The sequence below is a fragment of the Panthera tigris genome, chromosome E2, assembly GCF_018350195.1.
Source record: "Panthera tigris isolate Pti1 chromosome E2, P.tigris_Pti1_mat1.1, whole genome shotgun sequence".
NCBI classification, from domain to species: domain Eukaryota; kingdom Metazoa; phylum Chordata; class Mammalia; order Carnivora; family Felidae; genus Panthera; species Panthera tigris.
The window spans coordinates 51,032,582-51,046,889 of NC_056674.1; the positions used below are offsets into that span (position 1 = coordinate 51,032,582).

At 42.3% G+C, this 14,308-nt stretch overlaps 1 long non-coding RNA gene across 1 annotated transcript; it reads right to left on the reverse strand.

Annotated features, from left to right (window-relative positions):
- Nucleotides 1-1,190: 1,190 nt before the first annotated feature.
- LOC122234157 lies at nt 1,191-2,093 on the reverse strand. The gene is made up of 3 exons (XR_006211928.1): nt 1,842-2,093; nt 1,578-1,717; nt 1,191-1,484 (listed from the first exon to the last, which is right to left on the reverse strand). It is a non-coding gene; the product is annotated as an uncharacterized LOC122234157 (long non-coding RNA).
- Between the last annotated feature and the right edge of the window lie 12,215 nt (nt 2,094-14,308).

Here is a 14,308-nt window from a genome sequence, read left to right on the forward strand (position 1 = left end):
TCTAGATCACTGCTAAATCTCCTTGCCACTTCGTACTGGGGATACTGAGACACCTAACTCCCAAACATAATCTTCCAAAACGCAGTCCTTTATAGGGCAACTCTGAAAGACTCTTTGTCCTTGCACACAATACCCAAAGTGTGCCTTCCAGATAGACAATATGGTAAAGCAGCATGTTAATCTTCCCCCAAATCCTATCTCGCGTCTTCCGGACCTTGCAGGAGGGAGATGGGTGGAAACAATCAATCCATTGAGAATCGCAGGCTGACCTCCAATTCAGACCCCTACCTGGGTGACGAAATTTGGATGCGGAACAAGTGATTCCGCCCCAGCCAAAGGTTGTTTCCTGCTCCCTGACTGAGGCTGGCTGCAGTTCAGTTATGAACTCTGCTAGCAAGAGTGCCCCCTGGAAAAGACGTTAAAAGTGCCCACCCAGTCAGGATGTAATTAATCGTCACACAGGAACCAACTTCCTCCCACTTGGGGAAAAGGCGTTTGGCTGCTGGCCATTCCCAGGCTGCCAGCTCTCAGTCCTTGGAGGACACCAGCTGTGCACCTGTGCCAGAGGGCTGGCAGCTGAGGGTCAGGTGGTGTAGGGCCTCAAGAAATCTCAGTCCCCAAGGAATTTGCTTCCCAAGTCACTTCCTGAAAACTTCACAATCCTAGAACTCATCTTATGCCCTTTAAGTCTCCTTTGCCCTCACAAGGACATCTGGTTTCTTCACCATTCTGTGTTCTTTTCTTGATGGTCATTTTTACAGTTCCTATTTGTTGGGTATCACTGTGTGCCAGATACTCCTATGTAGGGCACAACACCTTACTGACCATCCAGACGATTCTAGTTCCTGTAATTCCTCCTGACGCGGTTGATCACTAGTGAACGAGTGACATACTGGTTTAGCGTCTGCATGGGGTTGAGTGAAGGAATAAATTTCCAGGCGCTTGTGGTTTTCTGTGCTTGCAGGAAAAGTGGGTGCTGGCAGTGAGCGCGTGACCTTGGCAGAAGATACGCAGGTGCTGGCTTTGGGAGTAGAATCACCCCACAGATAGGTGTGCAAGAAGATGACTAAGGGTTCCCTGTGCAAATGGATCAGACACGATACGGCTTCTGCTACGATCATACACCGTTTCTGCTTAACCCTTATCATGGTTGTAACTTTCTTTGTCTGTGAGGTGACTCAATTAATGACATTCCACCTCCGTGAATCATAAACCCAGTGTTGGCAGAACTCCGTTTCTCCTCAACTGTGTAGTGTCCAGCACCGTGGTGCTTTCATTGAACAAGTAATTAAATACCTGTCCCTAGATGAAGAAATGAAGACTCAAAGAGATGAAGTGCCATTGCCACGGACCAGAGGGCTTCTTTGGGGGTAACCCAGGATATGGACTTGAGGTTCTTGTGGTCGTAAATTCCTGGCTGTTTACCTAATAGTGTCTCCTTGAATCTATGCCATCGTGTGAAATGTCTGTGAGCCTTGGTTCACCTGCCAAATTAGGAGGGTTAATAATAATTCATTTCGCACGTCTTTCTAAGATTCGGGCAACTACAGAAATTCAGATGAATATAGGGGAAATACCTTGCACGTCGCAGATATGCATTAATGTCAGCCATCATGACATCCTGATGGTCTCTTCTCCATTCTTCTGGTTCCTATTGCTAGTTTCTGGGAACTGTAGTATCTTACTACGTCGTTGTTACTGGTTTTCCAAGTAAGCCCTAGGAAAATTTTATGGAAATGAACAAAACATTTAAACTTCATCAGATGATTCTTAAAACAGATTTTTAAAAAATCTCTTTCGTAGAATCCACGAGATATGAAAGAAAACTGTGTCCAAAATACCTTCCTCTAGGTCTGCCTCTTTTTTTAACGTGTGGGGTACAAAGAAGGAAGTAGTATCAAATTAGTTTTTCCTTTCCTCCACCCTCTCCAGGCCCAACCTTACGGTGGATACATTTTCCCCTTGGGATGGAGTTGCTACGAATGCAGATGAAGCTGCCCCCGCCATACTCCTAATGAGTAGTTGGAATGAGTAAGGGACAGTGCCAGTTAGTGGGACCTGATTCTCCCGTTTTCTGCAGCTAGAATCTAGGACTTCAGAAGGGTTTCCAGCAGAAACAGTTGTGCTCCTGACAAGGTCCTTATCCTTCAATGACATCACAATGAAAACAAAGGGTTTACTTCCAATCTGGTTTATTTCCTCATAGGATCCAGTCAGGGGCAGGAGGATTTAATTAGCATTGTTTCAACTGTTCCACTGTTCGTCAGTCCTTCCTTCCTTCCTTCCTTCCTTCCTTCCTTCCTTCCTTCCTTCCCTCCCTCCCTCCCTCCCTCCCTCCCTCCCTCCCTCCCTTCTTCCTTCCTTCCTTCCTTCCTTCCTTCCTTCCTTCCTTCCTTCCTTCCCTCCCTCCCTCCCTCCCTCCCTCCCTCTTTCTTTCTTTCTTTCTTTCTTTCTTTCTTTCTTTCTTTCTTTCTTTCTTTCTTTCTTTCTTTCTATCTCTATAATTTATTGTCAAATTTGTTTCCATGCAACACCCAGCGATCATCCCAACAGGTGCCCTCCTTCATGCCCATCACCTACTTTCCCCTCTCCTCTACCCCCCATCAACCCTCATTTTGTTCTCACTATTTAAGAGTCTCTTATGATTTGCCTCCCTCTCTCTCTCTCTCTAACTTTTTCCCCCTTCCCCTCCCCCATGGTCTTCTGTTAAGTTTCTCAAGTTCCACATATGAGTGAAAACATATGGTATCTGTCTTTCTCTGCCTGACTTAATTCACTTAGCATAATACCCTCCAGTTCCATCCACATTGCTGCGAATGGCCAGATTTCATTCTTTCTCATTGCCAAGTAGTATTCCATTGTAGGTATAAACCACATCATCTTTATCCATTCGTCAGTTGATGGACATTTAGGCTCTTTGAATAATTTGACTATTGTTGAAAGTGCTGCTATAGACATTGGTGTACATGTGCCCCTATGCATCAGTACTCCTATATCCCTTGGGTAAATTCCTAGCAGTGCTATTGCTGGCCTCTGCTACAAAACTGTAATCATCAAGACAGTATGTTTCTTTTTTTTAATGTTTTATTTATTTTTGAGAGAAAGAGCATGAGCAGGGGAGAGGCAGAGAGAAGGGGGACAGAGGGTCTGGTGTGGGCTCACACTTGCTGTGAGGGGCATGTGGGGCTCAAACCCACAAACTGAGAGATCATGACCTGAGCTGAAGTCAGACACTCAACCAACTGAGCCACCCAGGTGCCCTTCCTAACTGAACAAACAGAGTAAATCAAACTACTCTTTTAAGTGGGCATATATGGCCCTTTAAAACATATTGACTGATGATATCATTTGGGTCAAAAAACGTACACTCTAAACACTGATACTGTGAATGTTTCTCCATTTCAAAAGAGTAGAGGGAGCCAATTTAGAAAACTTGTAAAACAAATGCTAGCATTAAGACGGTCTTTTTCATCTCAGTCATCAAATACAAAAAAGAACTGGAGAAACAATCTCCATTAGTGTTCTTTTTCAGGCTCCACAGAATTCTCTTTCGTAGAAGCTTTCAATTGTTTTGAAAATGCTACTTAATTTTCTGAATTTCTTACTAGACTATAGTTTGAAGAGGCAGAGTATGTCTGTCATGTTTCTCTGTGCATCACCCATTCAAGAAATTCTAAGTAATAGTGATACCATACGAAACAAGACCAAAAAAAGAAACTCCCCTGCCTTTAGGGACTTTACATGCTGACTGCATCTTCAGTACCAAGGACAATGGTTGAAAATGACCATTCTCTGGTTATTTGTTGAGTGAAATAGTAAATGGATGAATAAAGTTGCCCCTACTGTAATAAAAAGCTCTTTGGGGCTCTGTGTTGCACCAAGTAAATATCCCCAATGAGGTGTGAACAGTACAAGAAGGGTTGATGTCCTGCGGAAAAGCTCCTGTGTGACCATTAGTGTGAGTGTAGACAATCATCATTTTAAGCATATTCTTTTTTTGTTGTTATTGAAGTGTAGTTGACATATTAGTTTTAGGTGTACAATATCGTGATTCAACATGTATATACATTAGGAAGTGATCACCACTATAAATCTAGTTTCCATCTTTCACCATACAAAATTGTTACAATATTATTACCTACATTTCCTGTACATCACATCCCTGTGGCTTAGTTATTTTATAATGAAAATTTGTAACTTTCCCCTATTTTACTCATCCCACAACCTCCTTCCCCTCTGGCAGCCACCGGAGGGTTCTGTGTATCTATGAGTCTGTTTCTGTTTTGTTGAGTTGTTTTGGTTTTTAGATTCCATATTTAAGTGAAATCATGTGATATTTGTCTTCCTCTGATCTATTTGACTTAGCATAATACCCTTTAGGGCCACCCATGTTGTTCCAAATGTTGTCCATCATTCTTTTTTATAGCTGAGTAATATTCCATTGTGTGTGTGTGTGTATGTATATATATATATACACACATACACAATATGTAATATATACATAATTTATAATATACATATTATATAATATACACAATATATAATATACATATTATGTATATATGTACACACACACACACACGTACCACACTTCTTTGTCCATGCATCTTTCAGCTGACACTTAGATAGCTGCCATATCTTGGCTATTGTAAATAATGCTGCAATGAACATGGGGTGCATGTATCTTTTTTTTTTTAATCTTGATTCACTTTTGAGAGAGAGACAGAGCATGAGTGGGGAGGGGCACAGAGACAGGGGAGACACAGAATCCGAAGCAGGCTCCAGGCTCTGAGCTGTCAGCACAGAGCCCAACGCGGGGCTCGAACCCAAGAACCATGAGATGGTGACCTGAGCTGAAGTTGGACGTTTAACCAACTGGGCCACCCAGGCACCCCGCAGTGCATATGTCTTTTTGCATTCATGTGTTCACTTACTTTGGATAAATACCTGGAAGGGGAATTGCTGGATCATATTATAGTTCTATATTAAATCTTTTGAGGAACCTCCATACTGTTTTCCATAGAGGCTGCACCAATTTTCCCATTGCTACCAATGGTGAATGAGGGTTCCCTTTTCCATGTCTTGCCAACACTTGCTATGTCTTACCTTTTTAATATTAGCCATTCTGCCAGGTGTGAGATGATTTCTCACGATGGTTTTAATTTGTGTTTTCCTGATGTTTAGTGATATTGAGCATCTTTTCATGTGTCTGTTGGCCATCTGCGTGTCTTCTTTGGAGAAATGTCTATTCAACTCTTCTGCCCGTTTTGTAATCAGATTATTTGTATTTTTGATATTGACTTGTATGAGTTATTTCTGTACTTTGGAAATTAACTCCTTATCAGTTATATCATTTACAAATATCTTCTCCCATTCAGTGGATTACCTTTTTGTTTTGTTGATGGTTTTCTTCACTGTGCAAAAACTTTCATTTTTAGGAAGCTTGAGATTTAGTGATTTTTATTGAAACTGAGAAACTTGAAACAAACATTAAAATCCTAACACACAGTGCAAAAACTTTGTAATTTGACAGAGTTCTATGTGTTTACTTTTGCTTCTGCTGCCCTTGCCTGAGGAGACAGATCCAAAAAAATACTGCTAAGACCAAAGTCAAAGAGCTTACTGCCTGTGCTCTCTTCTAGAAGTTTTATAGTTTGTCTGACATTTAAGTCTTTAACCCATTTTGAGTTTATTTTTGTGCATGATGTAAGAAAGTGGTCCATTTTCATTCTTTTGCATGTAGCTGTTGAATTTTCTCAGCATCATTTATTGATGAGACTATCTTTTCCCCATTGTGTGTTCCTGCCTGCTTTGTTGAGGAATAATTGAGTACATAAGCATGGGTTTATTTTGGGGTATTTTCTTAGCTTTTGATGCAAATGTGAATGGGATTGTTTTCTTAATTTTTCTTCCTGGTAGCTCACTAGAGTATATAGAAATGCAACAGATTTATGCATATTAATTTTGTATTCTGCAATTTTCTGAATTCATTTATTCTAATAGTTTTTTTGTGGAGTCTTTCAGGTTTTCTATAGATAGCATCATGTCAGTCGCAAATAGTGACGGTTTTACTTCTTTTCCAATTTGGATGACTTTTATTTCCTTCTCTTGTTTAATTGCTGGGACTAGGGTGAGAGTGGGCGTCCTTGTCTTTTTCCTGATCTTAGAGGAAAGCTTTCAGCTTTTTACCATTGAGTGTGATGTTAGCTGTGGCTTTTGTTGTGTTGAGCTATGTACCTCTGTACCCATTTTACTGAGAGATTTAATCATAAGTAGATGTTGAATTTTATTAAATTTTTTTCTGTATTTATTGAGATGATCAAATGATTTTTGCTCCTTTTGTTGTTGTTGTAAATGTGATATATCATGTTGACTGATCTGTGGATGTTGAGCGATCCTTGTATCCCTGGAATAAATCCCACTTGATCATGATATAGGATTCTCTTTCTTACCGAATTTGGTTTGCTTATGTTTTGCTGAGGATTTTGCATGTATGTTCATCAAGAATAGTGGTTTTCAATTTTCTTTTTTAGTGGTGTCTTTGGTTTTTGGCCTTACAGAATGTTTGAAAACATTCCGTCCTCTCCAATTCCTTGGAATTGTTTGAAAAGGATAGGCGCCAGTTTATCTTTAAGTGTTTGATAGAATTCACCTGTGAAGCTATCTGATCTTGGACTCATGTGTGTTGGGAGCTTTTAAATTATTGATTTTGTTTCGTTACTAATAATTGGTCATTCATATTTTGTTACTTCTTGATTCAGACGTGGAAAATTGTGTTTTTAGGAATTTATCCATTTCTTCTAGGTTGTCCTGTATGTTGGCATGTAATTGTTCTTTGTAGTGTCTTAGGATCCTCATACTTCTACGGATGTGTTGCAACTTCTCTTTCATTTCTGATTTTATTTATTTGGGCCCTCCTTTTTCCCAATGAGTCTGGTTAAAGGTGTATCAGTTTTGTTTATCTTTTCAAAGAAACAGTGCTTAGTTTCATGGATTTTTTTTTTTTGCCTTTATTTCATTTATTTCCTCCCTTCTACTAACGTTGGGCTTTGTTTATTCTTCTTTTTCTAGTTCCTTTAGGTATAAGGCTAGGTTATGTGAGATTTTTCTTGTTTCCTGAGGTGGACGTGTATCACTATAAACTTCGCTCTTAGAACTGTTTTTGCTGTGCCTTTTAGATTATGGAGTGTCGTATTTCCATTTTTATTTGTCTTAAGGTATATTTTGATTTCTTATTTGACTTTTTATCAACTCATTGGTTGTTTAGTAGTATGTTGTCTAGCCTCCATGTGTTCGTGTTTTTTCTAGTTTTTTTTCTTCTAATTGATTTCTAGTTTTGTATAATTTCTAGTGGTTGGAAAAGATGATCCTTATGATTTCAATCTTCTTAAATTTTTTGAGACTTGTTTTGTAGCCTAAGAGGTGACCTATCCTAGAGAATGTTTCATGTATACTTGAAAAGAGTATGTATTCTGCTGTTTTTGACGGAATGTTCTGCATATATCTATTAACTCCATCTGGTCTAATGTGCCATTTTAGGCCAAGGCTTTATTGATTTTCATATCCATTGATAAGTGGGCTGGTAAAGTCCCCTACTATTATTGTAATGCTGTCAATTTCTCCCTTTATTTATGTTAACATTTGCTTTATGTATTTAGGTGCTCCATGTTGGATGTATAGATATCTACATGACTTCTATCCTCTTCTTGGATCAATTCCTTTATCAGCATGTAATTGTGTTCCTTGTTTCTTACTATAGTTTTGGTTTTAAAGTCTGTTTTGTCGAATACAAGTATTGCTACCCTAGTTGCCTTTCCATTTCCATTTGCATGGAATGTCTGTTTGCATTTCTTCACTTTCAGTCTGTTGGTGTCTTTGCATCTGAAGTCAGTTTCTTGTAGGTGGCCTATAATATTACCCATTCAACCATGTCTTTTGGTTGGAGCATACAGTCCATTTATACTGAAAGTAATTATTAACAGATGGGTACCTACTGCCATTTCACTGGTTTCTGTTTGTTTTGGTAGTGCTTCTCTGCGTTCTTCTTCGCTTGCTCTCTGCGATTTGGTCACTAAGTGTTCTTATTCCTTTCTCTTTATTTTCTGTATGCTTATTACAGGTATTTGGTTTGTGGTTACCATAAGGTTGGTGCAGAACTTCCTATGTATATAACAGTCTCTATTAAGTTGATGGTCGCTGAAGTTCAAATGCATTCTAAAAGTACTACATTTTTGGGTACTCCCCTAGGTTTTGTTTTTGTTGTCATATTTGACATCTTATTATTTTGGGTATCTTTTGACTAATTACTGTAGGTCTAGATGATTTTACTACTCTTGTCCTTTTAGCCTTCATACCAGCTATAAAGGTGATTGATCCACTACTATATGCTTGCTTTTACCCATGAGATTTTTGTTTTTTTTCATAATGGTTGCTAGTGATGGATGTTTCTTTTCAGTTTCAAGAAGGGCCTTTAACATTTCTTGTCAGGCCAGTTTGGTGATGATGAACTCCTTGAGGATTTGCTTGCCTGGGAAATTCCTTATCTCTTCTTTGATTCTGAGTGATAACCTTGCTGGTAGAGTATTCTTGGTTGTAAGTTTCTTTACTTTTGAATATATTGTGGTCCTCCCTCCTGGCTTGTAAATTTCCTGCTGAACAGTCAGCTGATAGCCTTATGGGGGTTCCCTTGCATGTATCTAGTGTTTGTCTTGTGCTGCTTTTAAGATTCTCTATCTTCAACTGTTGACACTTGGGTCATAATATGTCTTGTGAGTCTCTTTGTGTCATTTTACTTGGGACACTCTGTGGTTCCTGGACTTGGGTGTCTGTTTCCTTTGCCAGGTTAAGGATGTTTTCAGACATTACTTTTTCAAATAAGTTTTCTGTCCCTTACTTTCTGCTCCTTCTGGAACCCCTCTAATATGAACATTAGCTTGCCTGATGTTGTCCCAGAGCTCCTTAAACTATACTCCTTAATTGTTTTTTCTCTCCTGATTGGGTGTTATCTACTATCTTATTCTCAAGATCGCTGATCCATTCTTCAGCATCATCCAATTTGCTGTTATTCCCTCTATGTATTTTTCATGTCAGTTATAATATTCTTCAGCTCTTAATGGCTTTTTTCTTTTTACATTTTGTATCTCTTTTGAAGTTCTCACTGTTTTCACCCATTCTCCTCCCAAGTTCAGTGAGCATCTTGATGGCCTTTACTTGCAACTCTTTATTTGGTAGATTGCCTATCTCCCTTTCATGCAGTTCTTTTTCTGAGGTTCTCTCTTGTTCTTTCATTTGGAACATAGTCCTCTGTCTCCTCACTTTGCCTGCCTCTCTGTGTTTTTTTCTATGTACTTAGTAGATGAGATACGTCTCCCGATCTTGAAGAAGGTATCCCATGGTTCCCAGTAGCACAATTCCCCCCTTGTCACTTGAGCCAGCTGTGCCCCCTGTGTGTGTTCATGTACCTCCCTGTTATGGTTGGCTCATGATTGGTGCAGACTCACTGCTATGTGGGATTGTCCCCCAGGGTGGATGTCTGTGAGGCTTGGACTTGACTGCTCTGAGCATGCTGGTAAGCAAGCCTGGTCAACTGGGGTGGGGGAACATCAGTGCTGGCTGAGGCTACCCACTTGGGAGCCACCCAAGGTAGGCCAGTTGGGTAGGGCACAGGGTGCTAGCACAATAGATGGAAAGAGACAGAAATGGGCCCAGCTGGGTAGAAGGGGAATGAACAAAAAATGGTACCCACCAGCACTTCTGTCCCTGGTGAACATTCCAACGGATCCTTCTGGTACGTGCCCTAAAATTAGTGATGTTTCTTCATGCATAACCCAGGTGCTTTTCAAACTGCTGCCCTCTGCCCTAGGACTGGGTGAGATTGTAGAGATGCCCTTTAAGGGTGGTGTCCCTTCCGGCTCTCCCTGACATTAGCCCTGCTGGTTCTCAAAGTAGATGTGATGGGGGCTCATCTTCCCTGTGCGGGTTCGCGGGGCTTGGGAGACCGACGTGGGGCTCAGACCCCTCAGTTCCTCACGGAAGGCCTCTGCGGTTGTGATAGCCCTCCTATTTGTGGGTTGCTGTGCCAAGGGGTGTGTGTCCTGATTAGACCAGGTCTCTGCCCTCCCTGCCTATCTTTCTATGATCCTACTCCACGATCTTCACACCACCTTGCTTATTTTTTAATTTAAAGTGCTTTATGGAGATAGAATTCACATGCCATAAAATATACCCATTTGAAGTGTCCAGTCCGGGGGCACCTGGGTGGATCGGTTGGCCAAGCATCTTACTCTTGATTTCAGCTCAGGTCGTGATCTCACGACTCTTGGGATCAAGCCCCGTGTTGGGCTCTGTGCTGAGAGTGTGGAGCCTGCTTGGGGTTCTCTATCTCCTCTCTCTCTGCCCCTCTCCACACCCCGCCCCCTTTAAGAAATAAATAAACATAAAAAATTTAAAAAAATAAAGTGTCCAATCCGGTGGTTTTTAGTGTATTTACAGAGTTTGTGACCTTCCACATCATTCTTTTTTAAATTTTGTTTTCTTTGAGACAGAGACAGAGCATCAACAGGGGAGGGGCAGAGAGAGAGGGAGACACAGAATCCAAAGCAGGCTCCAGGCCCTGAGCTGTCAGCACAGAGCCTGACGTTGGGCTCGAACTCACAGACAGTGAGATCATGACCTGAGCTGAAGTCGGACGCTTAACCAACTGAGCCACTCAGGCGCCCCCAACATCATTCTTAATTCATAGTTCAAGGCAAAGTAATGGCTCAGACTATTGGAGAGGGAAGGGGTCAGATATTTGTAACAACTCTTACTTTTAGGAGGTCACCTTTGTCCTACATAGAGGAAATATGACAATATTTGTTAGGCTTCTCTTGGTTCTGAAGTACGTATTTCTTTTGGGGGAGGGGAATGTAAGTTTATAGCACATGAAGTCAGCAATGTTTCTTATTAGGTTTCTATCTGAAACTTACTACTCATTGAAATCGTCCTTAAATTCAATAAAAGCATTTTCCTGTCAAAAAAAAAAATCAGTATTTTACAACACAGTGAAAAGTGTACTTGCATGAAAATTACTATAACTGACTTTACACGTAGACTTACCATTAACTCACTGTGTAATTTTAGGAAAGGCCCTCAAATATTTAGTTCTCCATGTCTACATCTGTGAGAGAGAGAGAGAGAGAGAGAGAGAGAGAGAGAGAGAGAGAGAGAGAGAAATACTGAAATCTTCTTCTAGTTCTTAATTTCTTTTTTTTCAATGTTTATTTGGAGGGAACAAGAACGAGAGTGAGCAAGCAGGGGAGGGGGCAGAGAGAAAGGGGGAGATAGAATCCCCAGCAGGCTCCACACTGTCCATGCAGAGCCCGATGCGACGCTCGATCTCATGAACTGTGAGATCGTGACCTGAGCCAAAACCAAGAGTCGGACACTCAAGTGACTGAGCCTCCCAGGGGCCCTCCTTAATTCCTATACAATAATTTGCAAGTGGGCCACTCTCTAATGCTCTAACTTGGGGACTTTATTATTTTTGAAGGGGGAAAAAAAGTCTGCAGTCTGCATGATCCTGATTTACGCGTATGATAGGATCATGTCCTTTGTGGCACAAACACAGCCTTAAAACACACATTATCAAACAGTGACTGGGGTTGAGGGTAAAAGCGAGGAGTTAAGAAACAAAAAACAATCTTAGGACTGTATGACCTTGGGCCGTTGCCTAATTGTATGGATGAGCATCCCGTGTTTTCAAACACCAGTCCGTCCCCAGGGGTCAGGAACGAACCTATTTCGTGTGTTCGGATCTCATGGCAGAGTTGGTGCTCAATAAATGCTTCCTGAAAGAGGGAATATATTTTGGATAGCAAAACCGTGCAAAAGAAAATGTTAGTGTAGGCAAACCAGACTCCAGCAGGGTAAGGGTCACAGTGTCAGAGAGGCCTTTGGCAGGAAAAGAGATACTCCCCTCTAAGAAAACGTGAAGCGTTTGCCCCCTCTGCAGACCTATCTGCGAGTAATAAAAACCCTAGACAATGTGGGCATCCTAACAAAGGAAGAAGCTTGCTGGGTACAGTGACAATTATGCCTTTATTGGTTTAGGACTCTGCAGACATATAAAGAGACATTTCATTTTAAGAACCTGGAGCCAGTATGAAAAAAAGAAAGCAATAAGCCTGCACCTTAACGAGTCACTAAGAAAAATCAGAGGCCCATGTGCAACAGCACAGTTTGAGGGACCGTGGAATTACCTTGTTTATGCTTCAGTGTGGCTGAAGGCATTGCTGTAGCATCCCTTCCTGACATTTCCAAGGGCTTTGTCTTTTTCTCCTGTTGGACCCAAGCCGAAGTCACCCTTTCCATTCGCTCGAGTCAGCCACAGCATCTCTGGCAAGTTGTAAGCAAGTGACGGCCGGCCTTCATTCATCAAAGTGATGAATCCACCTCTTGGCACACAGTGACCCGGCAGGAAATGGGACGGAAGTCTTCATTCTGCCTTGACTCTGGATCTCACGAGCACTGTTTTTCGCGCACTGAGGGTTTCTCCGTGCACGTGCACACGAGGCCCTGGGAGTCATTTGCCACAAGGCACTCTCGAATGGGGATTTCGTTGGCTTCTCTGTCGTCTGCCCTTTCTTGGTTAAAAAACACAGTAACTAGTTCTCGGATGTGAGTGCTTGCCCGAGAGAAATGGACGATTCCCCTCAACACCGCGGTTCCGGCCGCTCTGGGCTACCAAACCCTGCTCTGGGCTACCCTCATTGGTTGGGAATAAGAAACCTAGACAGGGGGTCCTGAGTGGCTCAGTCAGCTGAGCGTCCGACTTCGGCTCAGGTCACCATCTCAGGGCTCCTGAGTTGAGCCCCGCGTCGGGCTCTGTGCTGACAGCTCAGGGCCTGGAGCCTGCTTTGGATTCTGTAGCTCTCTCTCTTTCTCAAATAAACATTAAAAAATAATAATACTAAAAAGAAACTGAGACAAAGATGACCAGGGAACTGGTCCTTGCCTGTGAGTCCCCTTCTTGACCCACAATTTCCAGGCCCAAGAGTTTCCCAGGTGAAATACACAGAAGGTGAGAGCAGGCAAAACCCCCTTTCTTATTGGCCGAGATCAGTTCAGGCCACCGCAGAGCTGCACCAGAGGGCATTGTGGTGAGGGAACTCTTGTGCCCAAGGAAGACAGACCCAAGGAACTTTCTTTATTTGCCCTCGACCACTGGTTCCAAAACTAGCTTTTCCTTGGAGAAACCCGACTGCCTTGTAAAATAAAAATTCCCAGGCCCTGCTCCTCCAATTAATTACATTTCTGGAATGGGGTCTGGGAATGTATCAAATATCCTTAAGTGATTGCAGTGTGGTTAATTATTTAGAAACTATTGTCCTCAGACTTCATCTATATCCAACCTGGCTTTTAAAAGGGATGGGGCTGGGGAGAGAAAACGCGCTTTCCAAGAAAGGGGAGACACTCAGCCTCGTGGTATATGGAACAGAGGACTGTGCTAAAATACAGTGGGGCCGGCTTGGCCTTCTGACAAGACGGGGCTGCTCGGTCCTTCCTGTGCTCCAGCCACATAAAAGAAGAGAGAGGAGGGAGTCAGTCAGAGGGAGAGACATGTCTGGGCCTCGTCTCCGGCAGGAACAGCCTCTGGCCCTGGTTCACCTTCAAAGACCGTTTCTCAAGGGCTCGGTTAACTTTTATTTATCACCGTGAAAGTAGCACTCTGTGCTGCACACTCAGTTTAGAAAGTCTGTTCGCCACAGGATGGAGGGCCACGGAGTGCCAAGTGTTCATCCTGAGTGGTCCGGCACGTGCTATCGGCATCATGGCGCCACCCTAGGTCATGTCGGGTGATGTCCTAACCTGAATGGGATAGAGGCAGCCGCAACGGGGAGGCCAAGGCAATGCAGGGAAGGAGGAAAGAGGGGTGGAAAGCAACAGGAGGACTGGGGAGACGTGGCCTAGAGGGTTTCCTTTTCCTAGACACTAGTGCCTCTTTTTCAGCCCAGTTAGGATGCGAGGAACCATCTTTGAACCTCCAAGTCCGTTAAAACAACCAGCAGTTATGTAAACACTTCTTGTTATTAAATGACCTGATTATGAACTCAACTATGTCCCGCACCAAAGACAGTTTAGGAGAGCAATTTAGCTTGCAGGTACGGCTTCGTAACGTTCGCACGGGATGGTGGTTATGTGCAGAGGGGAGGCAGTTTGCCATTCCTTGGCCTAAATAACTGAACACACTCAGAAAGATGCATTCTGGATATTGCATCTGGCAACGGCTTCTCTACACACACAAATCTGAACAAAAGTCACTTACATC